The 10,129-nt window shown below is 49.6% G+C and overlaps 1 long non-coding RNA gene across 1 annotated transcript; it reads left to right on the top strand.

Annotated features, from left to right (window-relative positions):
- The first annotated feature begins 7,203 nt into the window (after window positions 1-7,203).
- Window positions 7,204-7,931, top strand: LOC149127853 (uncharacterized). The gene is made up of 2 exons (XR_016229603.1): window positions 7,204-7,657; window positions 7,820-7,931. It is a non-coding gene; the product is annotated as an uncharacterized LOC149127853 (long non-coding RNA).
- The last annotated feature ends 2,198 nt before the right edge of the window (window positions 7,932-10,129 follow it).

The raw sequence follows: 10,129 nt of genomic DNA, 5'->3' as shown, positions 1-10,129 counted from the left end.
TAAAGTCTTTATATTCCACTAGAACTACAAAGCACAGTTTTTATCATACTCCTTTCCTTCTGAAAGAGGAACAGAAATAAAACCCCCGGGCCCTTAGTGTTATATTTAACTGGCGATGCATTTAGACTTTTTACAAAAGTGTAAGCAGAAAAACATGTATGAGTGAGTGTGTGGTGTGTGTGTGTGGTGTGGGTATGAATGTGTGGTATGGGTGTGAGTGACTGTTGTGAGTGTGTGGTGTGTGTGAGTGTGTGGTGTGGGTATGATGTGTGGTGTGGGTGTGAGTGGGTGTGGGTGTGAACGTGTGGTGTGTGAGTGTGTGGTATGTGTGAGTATGTAGTGTATGTGTGTGGTGTGGGTATGAATGTGTGGTGTGGGTGTGAGTGACTGTTGTGAGTGTGTGGGGTGTGTGAGTGTATGGCATGTGTGCATATGTGGTGTGTGTGTGAGTGTGTTATGTGTGGGTATGTGTGAGTGTGTGGTGTAGGTATGTGTAGTGTATGTGTGTGAGTGTATGATGTGTGTGTGAGTATGTGGTATAGGTGTGAATATGTGGTGTGTGGAGGTGGGTATGGGTGTGAGTGTATGGTGTGGGTGTGAGTGGTGTGTGTGGTGTGTGTGAGTGTGTGGTGTGGTTGTGAATGTGTGGTGTGGGTGTGAGTGTGTGGCATGTGTCAGGGTGTCCATGGTGTGTGTGGTGTATATGAGTGTGTGGTGGGTGTGGGTGGGTGTGGTATGTGTAGTGTGTGTGAGTGTGTGGTGTGGGTGTGAATATGTGGTGTGGGGGTTGGTGTGGGTGTGAGTGTATGTGTGGTGTGTATGAGTGTGTGGTGTGAGTATGAGCGTGGTATCGGTGTGTGTGTGTGGTGTGTGTGGTGGATGGGTGTGAGTGTGAGTGTGGTGTCAGTGTAAGTGTGTGGGGTGTGCGTGAGTGTGGTAGGTGGGTGTGGTTGTATGAGTGTGTGGTGTGAGTATATGGTGTTTGTGTGAGTGTGTGGTGTGGGTATGTGTGTGTGTTGTGTGTGAGTGTGTGGTGTGTTGTGTGTATAGTGGGTGGGTGTGGTGTGTGAGTGTGGTGTCAGTGTGAGTGTGTGGGGTGTGTGAGTGTGGTAGGTGGGTGTGGTGTGTGTGAGTATGTGGTATGCGTGAGTGTGGTAGGTGGGTGTGGTTGTATGAGTGTGTGGTGTGAGTATATGGTGTTTGTGTGACTGTATGGTGTGGGTATGTGTGTGTGTTGTGTGTGAGTGTGTGGTGTGTTGTGTGTATAGTGGGTGGGTGTGGTGTGTGAGTGTGGTGTCGGTGTGAGTGTGTGGGGTGTGTGAGTGTGGTAGGTGGGTGTGGTGTGTGTGAGTATGTGGTATGGGTGTGAATATGTGGTGAGGGAGGTTGTGGTGTATATGAGTGTGTGGTGTGAGTATATGGTGTTTGTGTGAGTGTGTGGTGTGGGTATGTGAGTGTGGTGTGTGTGAGTGTGTGGTGTGGGTATGTGTGTGTGGTGTGAGTGTGTGGGGGTGGGTGTAAGTGTGAATGTGGTATGTGTGTGAGTGTGTGGGGTGTGTGTGAGTGTGGTAGGTGTGTGTGGTGTGTGTGTGTGGTGTCTATGAGTGTGTGGTGTATGTGGTGTGTGTGTGAGTGTGGTGTGGGTGTGTGGGTGTGGTGTGTGCGAGTGTGTGGTGTGTGTGTGGGGTGTGTGTGTGGGGTGGGTGTGAGTGTGAGTGTGTGGGGTGTGTGAGTGTGGTAGGTGGGTGTGGTGTGTGTGAGTGTGTGGTGTGTGTGAGTGTGTGGTGTAAGTATGTGGTGTTTGTGTGAGTGTAGTGTGGGTATGTGGGTGTGGCGTGTGTGAGTGTGTGGTGTGTTGTGTGTATGGGTGGGTGTGGTGTGTGTGAGTGTGTGGTGTGGGTATGTGAGTGTGGTGTCAGTGTGAGTGTGTGGGGTGCGTGTGAGTGTGTGGCAGAGGCGAGCGCTGAAGCCGGCATTGGCATGAAAACCAGCCTCCTTTGTCATCATGGCTGAGAGAACACGGAGACACCCACAAGGCCTCCAGGAGAGGCGTGTTTGTCCTAACTTGGAGCAGTCAGAGGAGGTTTGACAGAAGTAATAGAAGAGCAGACATTGCCTACCCTCAAGACCGAAACTTTGTCAGGTGATTAGCTCGCCGCCGGGGCTTGGCGGGAAGTGAAGTGCCTCCTTGCTGCCCGGTAGCTCCAATTTCTCACAAACGGGCTCCACTTGAGAGCGTGGCAGCGGTTGAGGACTGGGGCTCGGCAGAACGCCTCCAGCTTGGCTGCTCTGGGAGCTGCGAGGATATTGGAGCTAACAACTCAGAACGCGGTGAGCTCTCGGAGGGTTCACGTCCCCATGCCTTGCCCTGCACTTGGCACAGAGAATCAAGCATTGGCTGAAGCAACCATTATGATGATGTGGTGGGGAGGCCTTGCCTCTCTCCTAGTGCTCGCCCTTCCAGTGAACAGAGATGGGTCTGATGCAGAGTTTAATGTTCTATAAATGAGTCAATTGGGCATTTTCCAAAGTCGGAAAGCCATCAGTAAAATTTAAGACTTTTCTTTTTTTTTTTTTTTTAAGTGTTCATTTATTTGAAAGTCAGAGTTACAGAGAGAAAGAGAGAGAGACAGAGAGAATCTTCCACCTGCTGGTTTACTCCCCAAGTCACCTCCAACCTGGGCGGAGCCAGGGAGGAGCCAGACGGAAGCCAGGAGCCAGGAGCTTCTTCCGGGTCTCCCAAGTGGGTGCAGGGGCCCAAGAATTTGGGCCATCTCCACTGCTTTCCCAGGCCATTAGCAGGGAGCTGGATTGGAAGCAGAGCAGCCAGGACTAGAACCCGTGTCCATATGAGATGCCAGTATCAAAGGTGGCAGCTTTACCCGCTATGCCATAGCGCCAGCCCCCTTAAGACATTTCCTTTCATTGTATCCTTTCTCTCTGTGTTGCTTTCCTTCTTGCTTTTTTTTCCTTCCTCCCTTCCTTGAGGTTCGCTTTCTTCCTCCACAGTCGAGGATGCACCTTAGGGATGTCTGTCACGTTGTGCTTTAGAGCGGGCTGGGACCTCGGCAGTGAGGTTCTCACACGTCCGTCGCGACACGTGGTCAAGTGACCTGTAGAAAAGGACCGGGTTCTGAAGCCTGAGATGGGCTCCGCCGCCCCGACTGTGTGTCCTGGGTAAACACAGAACCTGTGCCACGCTCAGGTTTCTCTGTACGACAGGAACGCAGGCCTGGGAGGGAACCCAGCTCCCCTGACACTCAGCCCAGGGCTCCTGCGTTGGCTCCCACATCCTACCAGTGTCTTCCTGTTCATCCCCAAAGTCTTCCACGAGCTGCCTTCCCTCTTGAACCCCCCATCTTCTCTCTGCTTTGTGTGCATCTTCTTCACACCCTTCTCTGTGATGCTGGAAGATGACAACGCCTATCCCAGAGAAAGTACTGGAATTTTGTTCTTTCAAGTTCATGCCAATATATTCACATTCTCCAAGAATGTGACATTAAATGACCAGGGACCAGATAACCTTTGCCACATCTTGCCCCTTCCCCAAGCTCCATCCTACCAAGTGCCCAATCCTATGTATGCCAATTTCAGTGCCAATGTCCACGGAGAGGGAAGACTCCCTTGAGTCCCTGGACCACAAAGTCCCTCCTCTCCATCCCCCTAGAGCTCAATTCTGTGGAGCACCTGTCACAGTGCGCCATCAAAACTTCCTGGCCCCATTCGGCTCTCTCCTTACACCCCACCGTACTGCCCTGTTCAGAAAGGGAGGATGCTGCGTCTGTCCATGCTTCATTACTATAATGAAACTCCAGAGGCAGCTGCTTTACAAGGAAAAGAGGTGTCTTCAGCTCACGGTGCTGACATTAACTCAGCTCTGGTGAGGACCCAGCTGGCTGAGTCACATCCTGATGGGTCACACCTTGGAGGGAGAGGGTGTGGGAGCAACATCACATCACCAAGAGTGATTCAGGGGTCATGCTCAGGCTTCTGGGAGTGCTCACTCCCGGAGACCAGCATTGCTTCTGGAGGGCAGTTCCCCAGGGACCTATCCCCCTAGGCTCCACCTCTTAAAGGGTCCACCACCGCCCACAGGGCCACCCTGAGGAACAAGCCTCCAACTCATGAGCCTGTAAGATACAAATGCAAGCCATCTTCAGATGATCGCAGAGGTGAACCTGTTAGGTTCATCTCTGCACGATCACGCCTTTGCTCAGAGCCTGGCACAGGGAGTGTCCTTGCCAAGAACTTGCGGAGCGGAGGTGAGGATACGCTTGCTGACGAAATCTCTGACAACACTGTCGCTTACTGAGGGTGTGATAGGAGGACTCTTGGACAAATTCCTGGAAAACAGGCATTATGGAAGCACTATGCAGGGCCGGCACTGTGGTGCAGCAGGTAAACCTCTGCCTGCGCTGACGGCATCCCATATGGGCACTGGTTCAAGTCCCGGCTGCTCCACTTCTGATCCAGCTCCCTGCTAATAAGCCTGGGAAAGCAGCAGAAGATGGCCCAGGGGCTTGGGCCCCTGCCACACATGTTGGAGACCTGGAGGAAGCTCCTGGCTCCTGGCTTCAGACTGCCCCAGCTCCAGCCATTGCTGTCATTTGCGGAGTAAACCAGCAGATGAAAGATCTCTCCTCCTCTGTGTCTTTCCCTCTCTCTCTTCCTATAAACTCTGCCTTTCAAATAAATAAATCTTTTTTTTAAAAAAAAAAGAAGAAAAAACCACTATGCATGAATTTCAAAATTTTCCTACATCAAAATAATACCTTAATTCAATTTACCACAAGTTGTTCAAAAAATTTATTCATTTTTATTCATTTGAAAGGCAAAGCAACAGAGCAAGAAAGACAAAGAGATCTTCCATTCACTGGTTCATTCCCTGACAGCAAATGCCAGGGTTGAACCAGGCCAAAGCCAAGAATCAGGAACTTCATCTGTGTCTCCCATGTGGGAAGCAGGGACCTAAGTACTTGGGCCATCACCTGTTGTCTCCCAGGCACAGTAGCAGGGAGCTGAATCGGAAGGCGGTACCAGGAACTCCCTACGGTATGGGATGTGGGTGTCCCATGCAGCGTTTTAACCCACTGTATCACAATGCCCACCACTTCAAAAACTTTTTGAAGCATTGTTATGTGTGCCAGCTTCTAAACTAGGCATGATAGATAACTTAAGTTTCTTCATTTTGAAGATTTCTTCCTTCTTTTTTTAAAAAAAGATTTATCTATTTGCAAGGCAGAGTTACAGAGAGGCAGAGGCAGAGAGAGAGGGAGAGAGAGAGAGAGATAGAGAGAGAGAGAGAGAAAGTCTTCCATCTGCTGGTTCATTCCCCAACTGGCCGCAATGGCCAGAGCTGCACTGATCCAAAGCCAGGAGCCAGGAGCTTCTTCCAAGTCTCCCATGTAGATGCAGGGGCCCAAGGACTTGGGCCATCTTCTACTGCTTTCCCAGGCCATAGCAGAGAGCTGGATCAGAAGTAGAGCAGCCAGGAAGATTTATTTCTATTTATTTGAAAGGCAGAGTTACAAAGAGAGAGGGAGAGTCAGAGAGAGATCCTCCATCTGCTGGTTCACTTCCCAAATGTCCACAACAGCCAGAGCTGGGCCAAACCAAAGCAGGAGTCTGGAGCTCCAGCCGTGCTTCCCACGAGATGTCAGGGGGCCCAAGCACTTGGGCCATCTTCTGCTGCCTTCCCAGGGGCATTATCAGGGAGCTGGATTGGAAGCGGGGCAGCAGGGAGTTACGCTGGCACTAATACAAGATGCTAGTATGGCAAACTGTGGCTTAACCACCCTCCTTAGCCATCCCTGGGTTCTTCCACTTTGAAAACCACCCTTTGAGGAAGACACCACTCACTGCATTTTACAAATGAGAACACTGAAGCCAGAAAAGGCCCCAAGAACAGGCACCCAACTCAGTGTCCAGAGCAAGGGGAGGTTTTCCAAAAGAAGCAACAGTGGTGACACCCTCGCTTTACTTTGCCCAAGTCTGCCGAAACCAAATGTATCTGGCAGCTTAGCAATCTCGGTAGGGATATGATATCTATGAACTGACCACACAACTGATATTTGCCAAAGCTCTATTAGCTGTGGGAAACATCAATAAATATGAGATGGAACCATCTGGAATAGAGCTTAGCCAAGCTAATTGAGCACAGAAGGAGAGGTCAGTATTTCTTTGCGCCCCCACCCCACCCCCATATAGCTCCTTGGAAACCAAGAACGGCGCTCTTCTGTCTCTCTTTAGATACTGCCACCCATCTGTCCAACACGGGGTCAGCTGAATCTGAGCCCAAAGGTTGGGAGTGTCTCCGTGATTTCTGGTCATACAACAGCGGGGAAATGCCTGTTCTTTCACTGGATCACAAACAAAGCAACGCTATGCCCTGATATGAAAGTCACATTTATTTTCACTCTGTACACCCGCTCTGCAGGATCCTGCACGTGAACGCTGCGGCCATCCCCACTCAGACTTAGTCAGCTGAGTTGGAAGGGATTTCGTGTTTGTTTTCTTTCTTTCTTTTTTTTTTTTTTTAAAGAAAGGGATTAGTGAATTCATGTCTGTTTGAAAGCAAATTCCATGTTGATCAAAACACCAGCTCTGTGCGCTGGCCGTGAGGGCTCTCCTCTGTATCTTACGATGCTGACCTAGGAAAGAGGAGAATGGCTAAAGACAGACCCATGGAAAGGCGAATCAGAGCTAAAACGCTGCAGCTCCCTCACCCCATCCACGCACTTTTCCCTATTTTTCTTCGCCTTTCCTGCCTCTTCTTGGGAAGCTTGGGAAGCTGCTTTCTTGTTCAAACAACCCCTAGAGGGCCGGCCAGACTGAAATTGCGGCAGGTGGCCCCTGGGCCTGGCCTCACAAAGCCTGCTTGTTAATGAGCCCCGTCACGTGTCCTTGGACCCCCTTCCCACCCAGCCTTCTCCACGTCTCTCATTGCCAACCACCACTACTACTTCGCAAAGAGAAAGCACTGAGCAGCCTGTCAAAAGGGCTATTATCCCGAAGACTCCTTAACAAGGCCCGGGGCTTTCCAGTAAGTTAGCCCAAGCGTTTGCTCCCCTCCCCACTTCCAGACAAGGCCCTCTCCCCCATTCCCATTCACTGGTGACTGTAAAGTCTGTTGACTCTGTCTGTCCTGGTCTGTGGCCCCTGGCCACCCCACCAAGAGTCCCTCCAGCCACCATTATTCAATGTCTTCCCAGGCATAACCGATTAGGAACAGAACACTGCACCAAGTCATCCTCTGAGCGAGCAGCCTGCAGGGATGGGGACAGTGTGACACGTCTGATGCGGAGCTGAAGCAGGGGACATGGAAGACAAGTGACTTTGTGCAAACCTTCTTGACTTTTGACAAGTCTGGCTGGGTCAGTCTCCCGCCTCCCTCGATGCAGATGCATACTGAGAGTGCTCATGCTACACGTGATGACTTGTGGAGCTGGAACTTGCCAGGAAGAGCCAGTGGGTACAGCTAATGAGTGTCCATTGGGTACCACACAGTCCGTGTCCCTCCTGAAACTGAAGAAAGCCTGCCTGCACCCACAGGTTCCACGGAGTCCCCTCCGTCACCCCATCCCACCCTACACAGAAACCAGACAGCGTGTGCCTTTTGACTGAATTCACACTCTCAGAAGCCAGGAAGCAGAAGCAGGTGAGAACCTTCCTTTTGGTTTTACTGTATATTATACCATAGAGAGAAATAAGAAATTTCCCCTGGGTTACGGGTGCTGTATCACAATGGGATTTTCTCCCGGTCTGGTTATTAGTAAAATGCTCCCAGAGCCCTCAAGAATGTCTTAAACTTCTTTTATAGGCATGTTTACTATGGGAACCATCAGGGAAGGAAAGAAAAAAAGCCAGTCCACTTCAAGGATGAACGAGTCAACACTCTATTTTTCAACAGGCTAATAAAACTTTACAACAAATGGCCAGTGGTATGTATAGTCTCTCTAGGTAAATAGAAACCTTTTTCTTTTCCTGCTGCTGAACCATCCTCAGCAAAACTCGATTGCAAGCACCGGTAGACATCTGTAAGGAACATGACCTAAGACAGGGTCCACTCCAGGGCATTTTCATGAGTGGGCTTTGGCTCACAGTGGTAACGGTGTCCAGACACCTTCTTTTTTATTTTTTTTTATTTGACAGGTAGAGTTATAGACAGAGAGAGAGAGAGAGAGAGAGAGAGAAAGGTCTTCCTTCCGTTGGTTCATCCCCCAAATGGCTGCTACAGCCGGTGCTGTGTCGATCTGAAGCCAGGAGCCAGGTGCTTCTTCCTGGTCTCCCATGCGGGTGCAGGGCTCAAGCACTTGGGCCACAGCAGAGAGCTGGATTGGAAGAGGAGCAGCTGGGACTAGAACTGGCGCCCATATGGGATGCCGGTGCCGCAGACAGAGGATTATCCAAGTGAGCCACGGCCAGACGCCTTCTGTAGAGTCAACAAGACAACCCAGAGGGCAGGGCAGGCTGAAGCCCACTGACCAGTAAAACCAGAACTCTGGTTGCCTTGGGGAAGACAGAGAAGGCTACGGCCAGGGACGGGACGAGGGACTGCAAGAACACAGGTGATATTTCGCACCTGTGTTGAGCAAGTGGCTAGAGGCCTGAGCTTCCCATGACTTTATACAACTCTGGATCCATCTGTTTCCTACAGAAGTTCAAAATCGATGGCCTTGGGAGTGACGAATGCGGCTGAGATTTCTGAGGTCAGTTTCCTCTCTCTCTCTCTCTCCCCCCTTCTTTTTTGTTTTTAAGATAACTTTCTTTTTTTAAAATATTTATTTATTTATTTATTTAAGAGGTAGAGTTACAGAAAGAGAGAGGGAGAGACAAAGAGAAAGGTCTTCTATCCACTCGTGTGCTCACCAAATGTCTGCAATGGCTGGAGCTGGGCCGATCCAAAGCCAGGAGCCAGGAGCTTCTTCTGGGTTTCCCATGTGGATGCAGAGGCCCAAGCACTTGGGCCATCTTCTGCTGTTTTCCCAGGCCACAGCAGAGAGCTGGATCAGAAGAGGAGCAACTAGACGCGAATTGATGCCCATATAGGATGCCTGTGCCACAGTGCTGGTCCTTCCCTCCTTCTTTAATTGTGTAAAATGTATTATTTTATGTAGTTTTTAAGTGCACAGTTCAATGGCATTAACTCCCTTCACATTATCGTGTAACCATCACCACTAACTCTGGAACAGTTTTCATCATTCCCACGTGCAACCTGAGACACAATAAATGAGCTCCCTGCTCCTTCCGCCCCAGACCCCAGCGACCTCACAGAAGTGCAATGGACGGATTGTTTTAGTCCTTTGTGATTGGCTTACTTCACTTCATGTCATGTCCTCAAACTTCCTCCATGTTGTAGCCTCTGTCAGAAGTTCCTTCCTTTTAAAGTGCAATACTGCATTCTCTCTTTTTACAAGCAACTTTACTGAGATAATTTACATACAATCAAGCACCTTACATGCAATTCAATAATTACTAGTAGATGTATCAGGTTGCTCAAGCATTGTCACATCCAGTTTTAAAACATTTGCGTTGTCTACTACATCCCTCACGACTGTTGGCAACTAATCCCCATTCTCATATCCCTCCCCCTCTTCCAGTCCTGGGCAACAGCTCATTCACTTTCTTGCCTTGATAGATTTGTCTTTCTAGATGTTTTATGTGAATGGGATCAAACCAACAGTAGTTATTGCATCTGGCTTCTTTTTCTTAGCCAACACGTGTGGGATTCACCTGTGCTGTAGCATGTGTGAATATCTTACTCTTCTTCATTACCGACCAGTATGCCATTGAGTGGAATAGTACTGATGCATTCACTGATCGATGGACATTTGGGCTGTTTTTCTCTTTGGCTACTGGGGCTAACGTTGAATGAATGCTGTGTGGACTCTGTGTGGACGTATTATCATTTCTCCTAGGAGTGGGGTTGCTGGTCAGAGGAAGAATTCATGTTTAACTTTTAAAGAAATTGTCAAGCTCCACCCCGAAGTGGCTGTCCCATTGGAGGTTTCCTTTCGAGATTGAACGGATCCTTCGACTGGGTTTGTTTTTTTTTTCCTTTGTAATCTTCCCAACGTGAAATATGCTGCTTCCTTCCAACTCTGACCCCAGTTCAAGCAGTGGGAGTCAT

This window comes from Oryctolagus cuniculus, chromosome 2 (genome assembly GCF_051225735.1).
Source record: "Oryctolagus cuniculus isolate XC-2025 breed Fujian yellow rabbit chromosome 2, ASM5122573v1, whole genome shotgun sequence".
Taxonomy (NCBI): Eukaryota; Metazoa; Chordata; class Mammalia; order Lagomorpha; family Leporidae; genus Oryctolagus; species Oryctolagus cuniculus.
This window is presented reverse-complemented; position numbering and strand designations above follow the sequence as displayed.